This window comes from Lipotes vexillifer, unplaced genomic scaffold (genome assembly GCF_000442215.2).
Source record: "Lipotes vexillifer unplaced genomic scaffold, Lipotes_vexillifer_v1.1 scaffold496, whole genome shotgun sequence".
NCBI classification, from domain to species: domain Eukaryota; kingdom Metazoa; phylum Chordata; class Mammalia; order Artiodactyla; family Lipotidae; genus Lipotes; species Lipotes vexillifer.
Window position 1 is genome coordinate 9,984,831 of NW_006786690.1, and position 13,781 is coordinate 9,998,611.

At 44.8% G+C, this 13,781-nt stretch overlaps 1 protein-coding gene and 1 non-coding gene across 2 annotated transcripts in view; both read right to left on the bottom strand.

Moving 5' to 3' along the window:
- The window catches only part of SRARP (steroid receptor associated and regulated protein), a 31,505-nt gene that overhangs the window by 16,743 nt on the left and 981 nt on the right, over positions 1 to 13,781 (bottom strand). The gene's annotated exons all lie outside the window — the stretch shown is intronic.
- TRNAE-UUC (transfer RNA glutamic acid (anticodon UUC)) lies at positions 1,589 to 1,659 on the bottom strand. Its single transcript has one exon. It is a non-coding gene; the product is annotated as a tRNA-Glu (tRNA).

Here is a 13,781-nt window from a genome sequence, read left to right on the forward strand (position 1 = left end):
AAGTCCTTGACTCCATAATTGGTAACTAGCATTATTATGTGTTAGGAGAGGATGACCCTGTGAGGGTCAAGAAAGGAAGTGTGCAGAGTTGAGGAAGAAAAAAATGTTTAGGACAGGAATACATGCATGAGGTCCAAAAATCAGGAGGTTCTAACAAAAGTACTGGGGAAAGTAAGTCACCCTCCCACGCCTGACCCGGTTCCCCTCCCAGATAACTATTAACAGCGTTTGTGTGTCGTGCCCGGGCACTTCTGTGCATATATGTGTCTGTATGTATATATAGGGAAGACCATTTTTCAGTGCCAAATGGCTTGATTTTGTTGCATACATACTGAACCTTCCATTTGGAACGCTGAAAGGGCAGCCTCTGTGGGCAAAGCTTCAGTTTTAACAGTTTGCCACAGAAGAGAGCAGGTGGCCCACCCTCTACCATCCTGGAATTCCCCCAAGATGGTGCCGCGTGGGTGGCACGGAGGTACTCAGACATGGTGTCTGGCAGGGTAACAGACACCACAAAAGGGAGGGACCCCAACCTTAGAGGAAATCAAAAACTCCCAGTACATTTTGTGCACAAAGCATATTGTCCTGGAGACCATAATCTACCTCTTTTGCTGGCCACATTTTTAAATGATTGAAATCATAGAGGTCACAAAGAGTAGGCATTTTAGCACCGAGTGCTTTCAGCATTTGCTGCAGATGTGTGTGTTGAGTGTCAGCATAGGTGCCTGGCACTCTCGGAGGTCCTCATGGGTGTCAGTAGCTCAACAGTCCAAGGACCAATTAAGGTTGACCTCAATAACGTAGTCACAGATGCGTACAGAAAACCAGAGCATGGGCTCTTCCATTCAAACCTGCTTGTTATGAATTGGAGAGATCAGCCTTGAGCTTCAAAGGAAGGAAGCAAAGGGCATGGTTAGAATTGAGAGTTGTTCACTCATGTCTAAACCGCAGAATGCAGAGCCTCAGAGGTGGCAATTCCAGCTGAGAGCAGGGACCTAGCCCGCAGGGAGGCTTGGTGGGTTCATTGTAACATCAAAGACTTACTCAGCTTCTGGTCTTAAAAGGTCTCTGGTAGCGGAACCTGTTCTCACGCCACCCGCTCTGCTTCCTGTACTGGCCGGTTCATCTGAGCAGTCGTTTTCCTGCCCTGAATGGAGGGCTCCAGGGTTCAGTGGGGAGTGGGTGCTGGAGCACTTCTCATGACCATAGTCTCAGGGCTGGGTGGGCCCCTGTCAGGGACTTACTTTCCTGGTTTAGTGTAACTCAGTCGGCTGCCCAAGTTAATGCTTCAAATCATTGCTTAAAGTCAAGAAGGAACATTGTTTAATTTTGTAAATTGTCTTTTTAAATATTGAGTAGATACAAAAGAATACTGTACCATATAAAGGAAAAGGATACAAGGAACACCCATGTACCCATCACCCAGTTTACAAAAAAGAATGTTACCATTACCTTTGGAGTGCCCCTCCCTGATCCTGTCCCATTCCCACCCCCACCTAATCACTGAATTTGGCTTTTATCATTCTCTTGCTTTTCTATTTTTTACTTTTTTTTTTTGGCTGTGCCGAGCCTGCTTGTGGGATTTTAGTTCCCTGACCAGGATTGAACCTGGGCCACAGCAGTGAAAGTTCTGCATCCTAACCACTGGACCGCCAGGGAATTCCCACGTCTAGCTTTTCTTTATAGTTTTACCACATGTGTTTGTATTGCTAAGCAATGTATTGTTTAATTTTGCATGTTTTTGAATTAAATAAACCATTTTGTTATTTTTCAGTGATCTAAATTTTTTCCTTAACATATGTTCTTGAGATTAAGCCATGTTACATATAGGTGTATTTCATTTTCACTGATGAATTATGTTCCATTGTATGAGAACATATCCGTTCTATTGTTGATGGACATTTGATTTGTTTCCAGTATTTTGCTGAGACAGACAGTGATGCTGTGACCATTCCTGGGACACACGTGTACAGCCTCTCAGGGTATATCCCTGGGAGGAGGACTGGGTCACACGGTGCGTGCATCTTCAATTTGACCAAATAATACCAAATAGTTTCCAAAGTGGTTTCCCCAATTTACACTTCAACTGACAATTCTGTTTGCTTCACATCCTCCAAACAATGGTATTATCACATTTCAGAATTTTTACTAACCTGTTGGAAGGTCAGTGATACCTTATATGGTTTTTTCTTTTTTAATAAATTTATTTTGTTTATTTATTTTTGGCTGCATTGGGTCTTCGTTGCTGCACGCGGGCTTTCTCTAGTTGTGGTGAGCAGGGGCTAGTCTTCCTCGTGGTGTGCGGGCTTCTCATTGCGGTGGCTTCTCTTGTTGCGGAGCACGGGCTCTAGGCGCCCGGGCTTCAGTAGTTGTGGCTCACGGGCTCTAGAGCACAGGCTCAGTAGCTGTGGTGCACAGGCTTAGTTGCTCCGCGGCACGTGGGATCTTCCCAGACCAGGGATCAAACCTGTGTCCCCTGCGTTGGCAGGTGGATTCTTAACCACTGCTCCATGAGGGAAGCCCCCTCGTGGTTTTGATTTGCATTTTCATGATTATTAGTGTGTTGAGCATCTTTTCATGCATTAACGGATCATTCAGGTTTCAGCTTCTCTGAAACAACTGCTTAAATCTTTTGCTCATTTTTTAAATTGAATTGTTTGTCTTTTTATTTATATGTAAACTTTTTTTCTTGTTTTTTGTTTTGATACTCATCCTTTGTCAGTTAGATGTGTTGTAATTATCCACTTCCAGTTTGTGGCTTGTCTTCTCACTCTAGCTTTTTTTTTAATGAAAAGAAATTCTTTTTTTAAAAATTAATTAATTATTTATTTGGCTGTGTTGGGTCTTTGTTGTGGTGTGTGGGCTTCTCATTGTGGTGGCTTCTCTTGTTGTGGAGCACAGGCTCTAGGTGCGTGGGCTTCAGTAGCTGTGGCATGCAGGCTCAGTAGTTGTGGCTCACGGGCTTAGTTGCTCCACGGCGTGTGGGATCCTCCTGGACCAGGGCATGGACCTGTGTCCCCTGTATTGGCAGGCAGATTCTTAACCACTGCACCACCAGAGAAGTCCCCAATGAACAGAAATTCTTAATTTTAATGTCATTTATCAATTTTTTAATAGTTAGCACTTTTTGTTTCTTTTTAAGAAGTTCGTACTTCAAGTTTATAAAGGTATTCCCCCATATATTGTCTTCCAAACATTTTATGATTTTGCCTTTTACATTAAGTTCTTTAGTCTGTTTGTAATTATTTTTGTGTATGGTGTGAGTTAAGGAGCTAATTTCTTTTTCCTTTTTTTTAAAATAAGCACATCAGATTGTCCCAGTACTATTTATTGAAAAAATATATCCCTTTCTTGTGGGTCTTTAATGTCACCAGTAACCATTATCATACATCAGGTGTCCACAAATGTATGGGTCTATTTCTGGCCTCTTTACCATCTATTCTCTATCTGTGTGCCAGTATCACACTGACTTAATTTCTAAGTTTTCATATAATAATTCTTGGTATCTGGTAAGGCTTTGGCCCTTTGCTTTTCCATCTTCATTTTAGATTGTGCTTATCAAATTCATAAAAATTGTTTGAGTCTTTTATTAGAATTGCTTTGAATTTTATTAGAATTGAATTTATTACATATCAATTTGGATAGAGTTGACATTTTTATGATATTGATCTTCTGATCCACGAATATGGTATATCTCTCAATTTACATAACTTAGCAAATTCTAACATTAGTCAGTGTCTTTACACTTTACTCTCAAGCAGTTAGGACCTTAATTCACTTTAATTCCTAACACTCCCTCCTCAACTTTTATTCTATAGGTGTGTATGTTCTTTTTCAATTTTAGAAGACGTCATTTGTTCAGTATTTGTTTAGATTTACTTATTTCTTACTCACTACTTTAGTTGGTCCTCACTCCTTCTTGCATTTAATACTTTCATTCTGGGATCACTTTTTAGCTACCTGAAGTGTACCTTTTATAATGTGTGAATTTGGGCTGTAGTCCATTTGGGGGCCATCTAACAGTTACAGATTCTCCCAGGGAGAATTTTATACCCCTCCATTTGGTGCCAAGATTTCATATAGGCTTTTTCTGTGTCATCTTCTTTCCACTAAGATATAACCCTTTGGGGCCAGCTTTATTCTGGAGGGCCCTCCCGAGAGACCTCCCTTCTTGGCGGCAGGGGGAGAACTCGAGCTTGCTCAGTTCTGCAAATGCCCTCGCTGCCCACCCTTATAGCTCCACTTGCTCTCTGGATTCCAGCCTTTGCTTAAGTTTGTTTCACCTGTCAGTATTCCTTACTGACTTGCCAGTTCTTCGATGCATTTTAAAAGATGTCAAACAATTTTTCTTCAGTATTTGTAGCCGTTTGTAATGCGAGCCAGCCAGGGTACCTGGTGTGCTGTGCTTCCAAAAATTAAGATGCTTCAGAGTTTCCATTTTGTGTTTCATTTGGCAGCAACAAACTCTGCAGGTTAGAACTAAGACTTAGTAATGTTCACTTCTGACTTTTTTTTATAACATGTTTTGTGACACTGATTAGTATAAGGAAAGGGAGTTGGTAAGTGCCAATTAATGACAGAGAATTTGCCCTTCTGGGACAGAAAGGACCTGGTGAACCCAGAATTCTGTGTCTGTCCACGGAAGTTTTGTCCTTGTTTAAAGTGAAAAGAGGACAGCTTGTAGAGTGTGGTGGACTTTGGCCTTGAATCTGGGCATGTCGTTGAGACCTGGGTTGGATGACAACCCCTCTAAGCCTCATTTTGCTCATCTGCACAATGGGGGTGATCATATTAATACCCTCCCAGAGGACTGTTGTGGGTATGGATGAGGTAGCATGTACATATGAAACACTTTGCAGGCAGGTTGCCACGGCAGCTACCCCAGTTACTCCCTTAGTGGCCCCTGTTAGACGTGTGCTCTCCACCGGTCGCTGCCCTTGGGAAACAGCGAGCCTACTATTTTTCTTGGCAGTAACCTCCCCTCAAGCGTGTAGCATGGTTGGACTTATTATTAGCAAGACTGTGTTTTCTCTAGATGCAGTCCCACAGTCCCACCCACAGTCCTTTACCAGGACTCACGATTTCCTTACAGCTGGGTAATACCCCATCAGGCTGGGAAATTGTAGCCTCTGCATGGGACTGTCTGATCAGTTACTTACATCCAAGCATTAATTTGTACCTAACCAGTGAATGTATTTAGTGCTTACATCGGTATTGACAGGTCTGACCCAGTGTACCACCTTCTGCTTCTGCTCGCTGGGGACATACACTGACCTACAGTGGAAACTCAGTCTCTTCAGTCTTTGCCAGTTTGAAACTGGAAGTGGTAACTTGTACTTATTCATATTTGATTATTAGTGAGGTTGAACATCTTTTTTCTGTATCGAGTATATTGACCACTCGTATTTCTTCTTTTGGGAATTGCCTGTTCATTTCTCTGACTCATTTTTCTGTTGGGAGATCTTTTCTTGTTTAATTTTAATAACAGCTTTATTGAGACAGTCACATACCATACAATTCACCTATTTTAAGTGTACAATTCAACAGCTTTTAGTTTATTCACAGAGTTGTGCAGCCGTCACCACCAGAACATTTTCATCGTCCCCAAAAGGAGCCCACAGCCCATTAGCAGTCACTCCCCATTTACCTCTATCTCCCCCAGACCTAGGCAACCACTTTCTATCATTATGGATTTGCCTGTTCTGGGCATTTCATATAAATGGAATCACGCAGCTTGTAGCCTTTTGTGGCTGGCTTCTTTCACATAGCACAATATTTTCAAGGTTCGTTCAGGTTGTAGCACGTATCAGTACTTTTCTTATTGTCAAATAATACTCTATTGTATGGATATACCACGTTTTATTTACCCATTCATTAGTTAATAGACATTTGGGCTGTTTTGACCTTTTGACTTATGAATAACGCTGCTGTGAACACTTGTCTACAAGTTTTGTGTGGATGTACGTTTTCATTGTTGACTAATTTTAAGAGCCTTTTATATATCAGGACTATTAACCCTTATTTTCCATATAGGCTGTAAACATTTTCCCCCAGTTTATATTTGCATTTGAGAAGTTGAGAAGATAAGGGTAGAAATGTGAATGAAACAGAACATTTAGGTTTCTGAACAGTCTTTCATACCCCTAAGAATTAAGTTTGTGTACCCTCACTTCCCCACCCTAGTCCCCGAAAGCAGCCCCTTGGGGCTGGCCGGCTTCCTTACATGGCCGTGCGGGTGCTCTCTCTGCCTCTCTTTCTCTGTGTCTCTGTCTCTCAGCCTGCCTGCCCTAGAACCAGGCAGCACTTAGGGTGGTTTCCAAGTTTCTCTCAGAAGCTCGCACTTCAAAATAGCTGGCTGAAAAACCGCCAGGGTTGCAAGTCATCCATTAAAAGGCCTCACGCTGCTGCAGGTGGTGGGTGGTAGGGGCAGGAGGTCCGCAGCACTGTTTCTTCAAGGGCCAGCTCTGGGGCCTGAGCTACTTGTAGTCCTCCCAGGGCTGCTGTCCAAAGGCTCTCTTCTGGAGCGACACTCAGCATCTGGATGTGAGTAGCCTCACAGTTTTAAGAAATCCTTGGAAATTGAGACATTGAATTCTTGACCACTTTCTGTCCAGGCCTATCTTAAGTTTTTGAGGTCTCCTAGAATATTCCTCTAAAATATCCTATTACACATTTAGTTTTTCCCAGTCAAGTTTTACAGAATATTAACTTTAGTTTAATCCTATTTGGAATAGTAAATGTACGACTTGATGTTGGCTTATATAGTTCATAGATGTTCGTATACAGTTTGTAGTTGACGTTCATAGTTGGAAATCTTAAGATTTCCAATATAGGGAAAGTTTTAGATGAAAAAAAAACTCTGCTAAATGCTAGATAAATATCTCATTTTTATTGTCATTCACATGGTGTCTGTTATACTTCAAATGCATGCATTTGTAATCTTATTAATGAAATCATTTACTCAACATTTATTAAATCTTAACAGTAGAAGGGACCTTCACAGTTACTAATCGTAATGAGGAAACAAACCCAGAAAAAGTCAGTCACGTGAAAAGCATGTGCTACGTTGAAGTCCATATACATCTACCTCCTAATAATTAGTATTCAACCTACTTTTTTCTTTTGCTTTGGATTCTTGATCTTAACTAATACCATGGGACAACTAATCCTTCCTTTGGACTTGTTATAGTCTATCCTCTTCCTCAATGAAAGCCTCGTTGCTCCTCCAAAATCATCATGTTCTTTGTAGAAAGAAGTTAGCGGGACTTCCCTGGTGGCGCAGTTTGTTAAGAATCCACCTGCCAGTGCAGGGGATACAGGTTCAATCCCTGGTCCGGGAAGATCCCACATGCCACAGAGCAACTAAGCCCGTGCGCCACAACTACTGAGTGAGCCTGTGCACCTAAAGCCCATGTTCCACAACAAGAGAGGCCACTGCAATGAGAAGCCCACGCACCACAACGAAGAGTAGCCCCTGCTCTCCGCATCTAAAGCCCGCACACAGCAATGAAGACCCAACACAGCCATAAATAAATAAATAATTTTTTTTAAATTAAAAAAAAAGAAGGTAGCTTTTGCCTTCAAGTACAAAGCACCTCTGCCTTGCCTTATGGTTACGGTTGAGTGGAATAAGCATTGCAGTTTGCAGGGCCTTTTCCTGATCTTTTTTCAGATTGAAGCTTTATCTGTCGTGGGTGCCTAGGTTACTGATGAGATTTTACGTCCATTTTTAGAAGATGGGTCCGGGAGAACATTGGGTTCCCCATTTTCCTGTAATAGATCGATGTTGCTGGCATTGGTTTATATGTAGTCATATAAGAATGATGATGGCCAGCAGCAGCTCTGTGAAGTGGAAACTTTTATTGTCATCTGCATTTTACAGAAAGGGAATTGAGGTGCAGAGACTTAAGTACTCTTGCCCCAGGGACTTAACCAGCTTTGGCTGGATTCCAAGGCAGGGGTTTTAACCGGGTGTGGGGGGTCAGTCAGCCCCCTGAGTGTGTGTGACTCTCCCAGGAGAGGCCTTCAGTGCCTTCGAAGTGTCCGAGGGGTTCATCTGGGTCTGGAAAAGGCTACCTACCAGCTGCTCTTCTAGGGGATTTTCCATTTTGTCCCCTTAAGGAATTTTTGCTCATCATGTTTTCCCGAGTGACACATTCTTTGTGCAAATTATCATAATTTTCCATTTCCCTTATGAGAAATTTTTCCTGTTGAGAAGTTTTCAGTCACCAAGTCTTGTAGAAAATGTCTGAAAGGTTTTATGGTGAATAGAAACAAAGAAACTCTGACTTTGTGGACATTTTCTTTTTTTCTCTCTTTTTTTCTTTCTTGCCTCCTTCCCTCCTTGTTTTACTTTCTCAGTTTTAATATTTTAATAGATAAGATTTACAAATGGTAAAACAAAACAAACAAACAAAAAATCCAGAAAGGATACAGAGTGAAAAGTATAAGTCCTTTCCACCCTTCCCCTGCTGCTCCGAGGGGATCCCCGTTACCACTTTCTTGTATGTCCCTCCAGAGATGTGGGCGTTTTCTTTGAAACGTGAGTAAGAGGTAGGAATTCTCAGCCTGGGATGTGCTTTTGGACAAGCAGCATGGCCCAGCTTCTCCCAGGAAGGGTCAGGTACTAAACATTAAGGGACCTTGAGGCACTCGAGGAAGAGGTACTTAAAACCTTCAAAGGATGTTATAATATTCAGCAGAAGGGCCGCTTGCACAGGCTGCTCAGAAAGATCCACAGTAATTGTGTTGGATTCGGGGCCCCAGCCAGATCCTCCTGGTGCCAGCGGGGGGTGACGTTGTCCCATTCTTCACGTCCTGATGGTCCAGCGCTGCGGGACTTCCTGAGTTGTTTTTCTGCTTCTGCTCTTGCCTCTTCAGCCTGTTCTGCATACTCATGCAGCCAGAGTGACCTTTCAGAAATGTGAGTCTAACCGTGGCTCTCTCTTGCTTAAACCCCTGGCGTGACTCCCATCAGCTGGGGATGAAGCTAAGTCCTGGTGTGATAGGTGTGGCCTCCAGCCTGTCCCTCCAGCTGCATTTCTCACCACTTTTTCCACTCACTTGTTAATCTCATGATGTGAAGCGTGCTGTTCTCCCCCCTGCCCAGTCCCCAAGCGTGCACACCACTCTTTGTCACGCATCCAACACCGTTGCTTGTGCTGATCTTTACCTGGACGCCCTTCCTGCCTTTGTTCATGTGTTTTTAGATGTACTAAGCACCACTTCCTTCCAGGTTGGCACTCAGTGGCACCTTTCAGCTCTCATCAGTGGGTAGTGACAGTCTGGGTCTTTCTCTCCGGGGGAAGGTCCTCGAGAGTGGGTGCCCAGACAGCCTTGGCCTTACTCCCCTTGGAGGCGCCAGCTCCCAGCAGGGCACCCGCACTAGGTAGTGCTCTGCAGTTGACTTTAAAGTACTGTCCACTACCCTGTCCCCTCAGCCCACCACATGCAAAGATTGGACCCCAAATGCATCTGTATTTAACTTGAGTGGGTGATTCTTCCCAGGCTTTCTGCCCTAAGTCACACAGTCACAAAGACCTGACAGCAGAAGTTTGAAGCCAGGTAGGAACAAAGTCCATGTGCTTTTTTGTCACATTGGACTAGAGTGTGGCTACTTTGGTCTCCAACTGCCTTCCCGAGGCCTTGACCAGCTGCCTTTTCCAAAAGGAGCCATGCGATTCACTGGTAAAGGGACTTCACTGGGATAACCTGGTTTGTTTTGTTTTAATTGATTCATTTTTTCCTTGTTTGTTTCACTGTGTATCAGTCACAGACTTTGTTAGAGAAAAAATATCTAATTCTACTTTTGCCAAGATTTGTGCAATACTCCCTGTTATTTATCTTCTTTAATCCTCAAAGCCATTGTGTATATGGTGGTTCTCCAATTTAATGGGTGAGCAATCTAGAACTCAGGGAAGCTTGCTTGAGCCCCCCCTTGGTAATATTGGAGCCAGGATTCAAATGCATGTGCCTTGAGTCTGAGTCCATACGTCTTGTCTCTTCTTTATACAATAATCTCTCCCAGGGTGGTCCCATTCCATCTTGTGGCAAAGACTAGAATGAAGTGAAGAGATCTGTTCAACCATCTCTGCTGTTGACATCTCAACCGTAATTGGCCAAAACAGAACTCTTGCTTTCCTCCCACTAAACCTTTGCTCCCACAATCATTCCTCAGCTCAGTAAGTGGCACTGCCACTTGGCCAGGCTAAAACCTTGGCCAGGTTTCTCAGGCTAAAAATTTTGGTGTCATCCTTGACTCCTTTCTTTTCTCACAACCCACATCTGCTTGATCAGCCATTATGTTGTGGCTCCACCAAAACATATCCCTAATCTGACTACCTCCTTCCACCTCCTCCTTGGTGGAGGCCTCCTCCCTCTCTCGCTTCTTTCCTGGTGTTCCTATGTCCACGCTTGCCCCCTTGCAGTCACTCTTCTGCTCTCAAACCTCCTAGGGCGCCCCAGCATACTTAGAACTCCAAAGCCTAACTGGCCTCTAAAACCTTCCCTGGTGGCGCAGTGGTTGAGAGTCTGCCTGCCGATGCAGAGGATGCGGGTTCGTGCCCTGGTCTGGGAAGATCCCACATGCCGCGGAGCGGCTGGGCCCGTGAGCCATGGCCGCTGAGCCTGCGCGTCCGGAGCCTGTCAGCCTCTCCTGCTGCCAACCTCAGCGCTTCTCATCCTCCCACTCGCTTCCTCCTTTTCAGGCACTCCGGCGCCTTTTGCCAAGGTCACACCCGTCTCAGGACCTTTGCATTTGCTCTACCTTGTACCTACTGTAACGGTCCCTGGGCTTATGGTAGCATGGCTCACTCTTCATTCTGGTCTTTGCTTAAATGTCACCTCCTCAAGAGAGGTCCTCCTTGACCCTTCTCTTAGATAGTTAATAGCCTCTGCCTCGGCTTGCTTTGGTTTTCTTCACAGCACTTAGTATGTGACATTATGTATTATATTGATTTATTACCTGTCTTCCCCGCTAGGCTCAAAGTGAGAATACTGTCCCTAAGGTCAGCACAGAGTAGGCACTCATTAAATGTTTGAGAAATTCTTTGGTCTTTGTTTATATCTGTTTCTTAATTTATGGACTGAGGACCCCTAGGGGGAATGCAGTAAGTATGAGTAGTTGTGCAGCTGTATCACACCACAGGTCTTCTGTATATTAGGGGAGATTTATCATTCACTTACATAGAACTGTTTCTCAAATACATATTAATGCTATTGTGATTAATAGATGGGAAATTCATTTTTCATAGTGGTTTTTGTCTATATTTTTTCAGTTAACAAGGACCAGAAGTACAATGATCATTTCATGAGGGTCCACAGAATGTTTTGACCTTGAGTTGGTCATATTCAACAAGGCCAGGAATTCGTTCTATACCAGGCCTGTACCCCAACTTGATTTGAGGGCAAAGTCCTAGGGTAGGTGCTATAAACAGCTGGAAGGAAGAAACAAGAGGTCGGCCTACCCAGCAATGAGTTTATTAAACTTGGTAGGGGAGTCCACCTACCAGTATAATTTCAGGCTGTGTCCATGTGCCACCACCACTCAGGGAGTACTGGGCAGAGGGGAGCAGGGGAGACGTTGGGAGAATGATCAGACCCCATGCCAGTCCCACATATTCTGATTTTGTCTTTTTGGTAGCAAGTCCCTTGATTTATCCTGTGTCGAGCTTCAAGAGTCCCCAGAGCAAGTACTAGCAGGATGGGTTCTAAACTGGCACAGGTGCTCGGATACAGGACACACTTTCTTCAGGGCCAGCCAGCCTTCCCGCTCAGCCACGTTCCTAGAGCAGTGGGGTCCATCGGGGGTCAGGGAAAGGGATGTCCACTCCCTCTTCAGAAGTGTGGTTAAATTTAGAGATAGTACAAGTTGTATAGTTTGAAAAGCAAAGTCAGTAGCACAGTTTAATTTTATATTCAGACATTATTTTTAGATTTAGAAAAAAGTCAGTGTTTTTTATAACACAAACTTCAAAGCAAACAGTACTGAATCTTGGCAGGGAGCATTCTGTAGAAGGAAACAGTGCTTTTCCAGGGTGGGGGCCACTATTCAGGAGAAGATGAAACGTTTGGGGCTGTTGGGAAGGGCTGAGTCAGGTTTGTGTGTTTTTACAAAGTGGAAATGGACTTTTAAAAGTTTGAGAAACACAGGCTTAATATAAGAGCTGTGTTTGCTGGGCAAGGAGGAAAGTTCCAGTACGGTTGGTTTTGTTGGTATTTGTTTCTCTGCCACGTTGCGCTGAAAAGGGATGGGTTGTCACAGCAGGTGGGTTGGTGGAGTTGAGCAGGTAGCTTTCATGTTTGCAGGGCTGGCCTGCTGGGAACTTCCGTTCCCTTGGCCTGAGTTTGTGTATGCCAGGTTGTGTACACGAGCCACCAGTATTTCTGGAAAATCAGGAACGCTGATCCCTGTCATCGCTCTCAGGTGCCTCGAGGCCCTTGGATGGCTGTCTCCTGTCCAGGCCTGCAACTGGCACAGCATGTTCTGGGAGCTGGGGACTGTTGTTCATCAAGATTGGAGGGCATCTCCTGGTGGTAGGCCAGTTGTTTCCTGGCTGATGGTTTCCCTCTGTGCAGCAGTTTGGAAATGCACGCAGTTCAGTGCTTGCTAATAACCTGGGCAATATTTCATGTTTGACAGGTGCCCATTTGACTCTGAGATGGAGCGTTGCTCTGTGGACCCACTTAGAGCTCTGGGCAGGCGCTCCAGCCTTCAGCCAGGAGCACCCTTGGGGTTTATGGAACAGTTGTTCAATATAAAGTGCTTCCCTGACAGGGAAAATCGCTCTGAGTGGTTCTTGCCCCGTGCCCCCCGTCTCTTCACGTTAATTGGGCTCCGGGATTTTTCCAGACTGCATTTGGAAGGAATAATGGGTTGTGATTACAACATCTAAACAAGGTTCAAGTCACCAAGTAGGTTTTTTTTGTTTTTTTTTTGTTTTCTGCGGTACGCGGGCCTCTCACTGTCGTGGCCTCTCCCTCTGCGGAGCACAGGCTCCGGACGCACAGGCTCAGTGGCCATGGCTCACGGGCCCAGCCGCTCCGTGGCATGTGGGATCCTCCCGGACTGGGGCACGAACCCATGTCCCCTGCATCGGCAGGCAGACTCTCAACCACTGCGCCACCGGGGAAGCCCACCAAGTAGTTTTTGAGTACTCCCAAGGTGCCTAGCGTAAAAGGATATGTAGAAACCATCTGATGTGGTCTTTGGCCTAAAAAAATAGAGAGAGTCAGCATCTCTGCTTCCTGGTAACAGTCGTTTGCTGAGTGCTTACCACATGCCAGGCACTGGGCAGGCCCTTTGCTAACGTTACCTAGCTTATCCTGTAAAGAACGTGGGAAGTATTTCCCCCTGGCTCCACTATGCCAGAGGAGAGCTTTGCTGTAGGTCACCTGCGGGTGTGGTAGGAGGCAGGACCTGGAGGTGAGCCTACTTGGCTTTGGCCCCAGAGGCTCTGCTGCCTCCGTGGTGCTGAGCTGCCTCTCAAGTCCTAACTGTTGGAGGCAGCAGGGTGGAGCTTGGGGCCTGGTGTAGCCATGCTCTTAGTTTTTAGGTGATTGGACTGTGCCACACGTGGTGCCGTGCTGCTTGGAGTGTTGAAGACCCTCCATGCCATTTTGTTGTTACTGTGGGGATCTGGGATTCAGGTTTTGTTGAATTGAGCAGAGTGGATTTCACGACCCAGGGAGAAACTTTTCTCACGGCAGCAGTCTGTGTGTGGATGTTTTGGATCTGAAAGGCAAATGAGATGGATTGTGTTTTCTCTGGCGCTCCACCCACC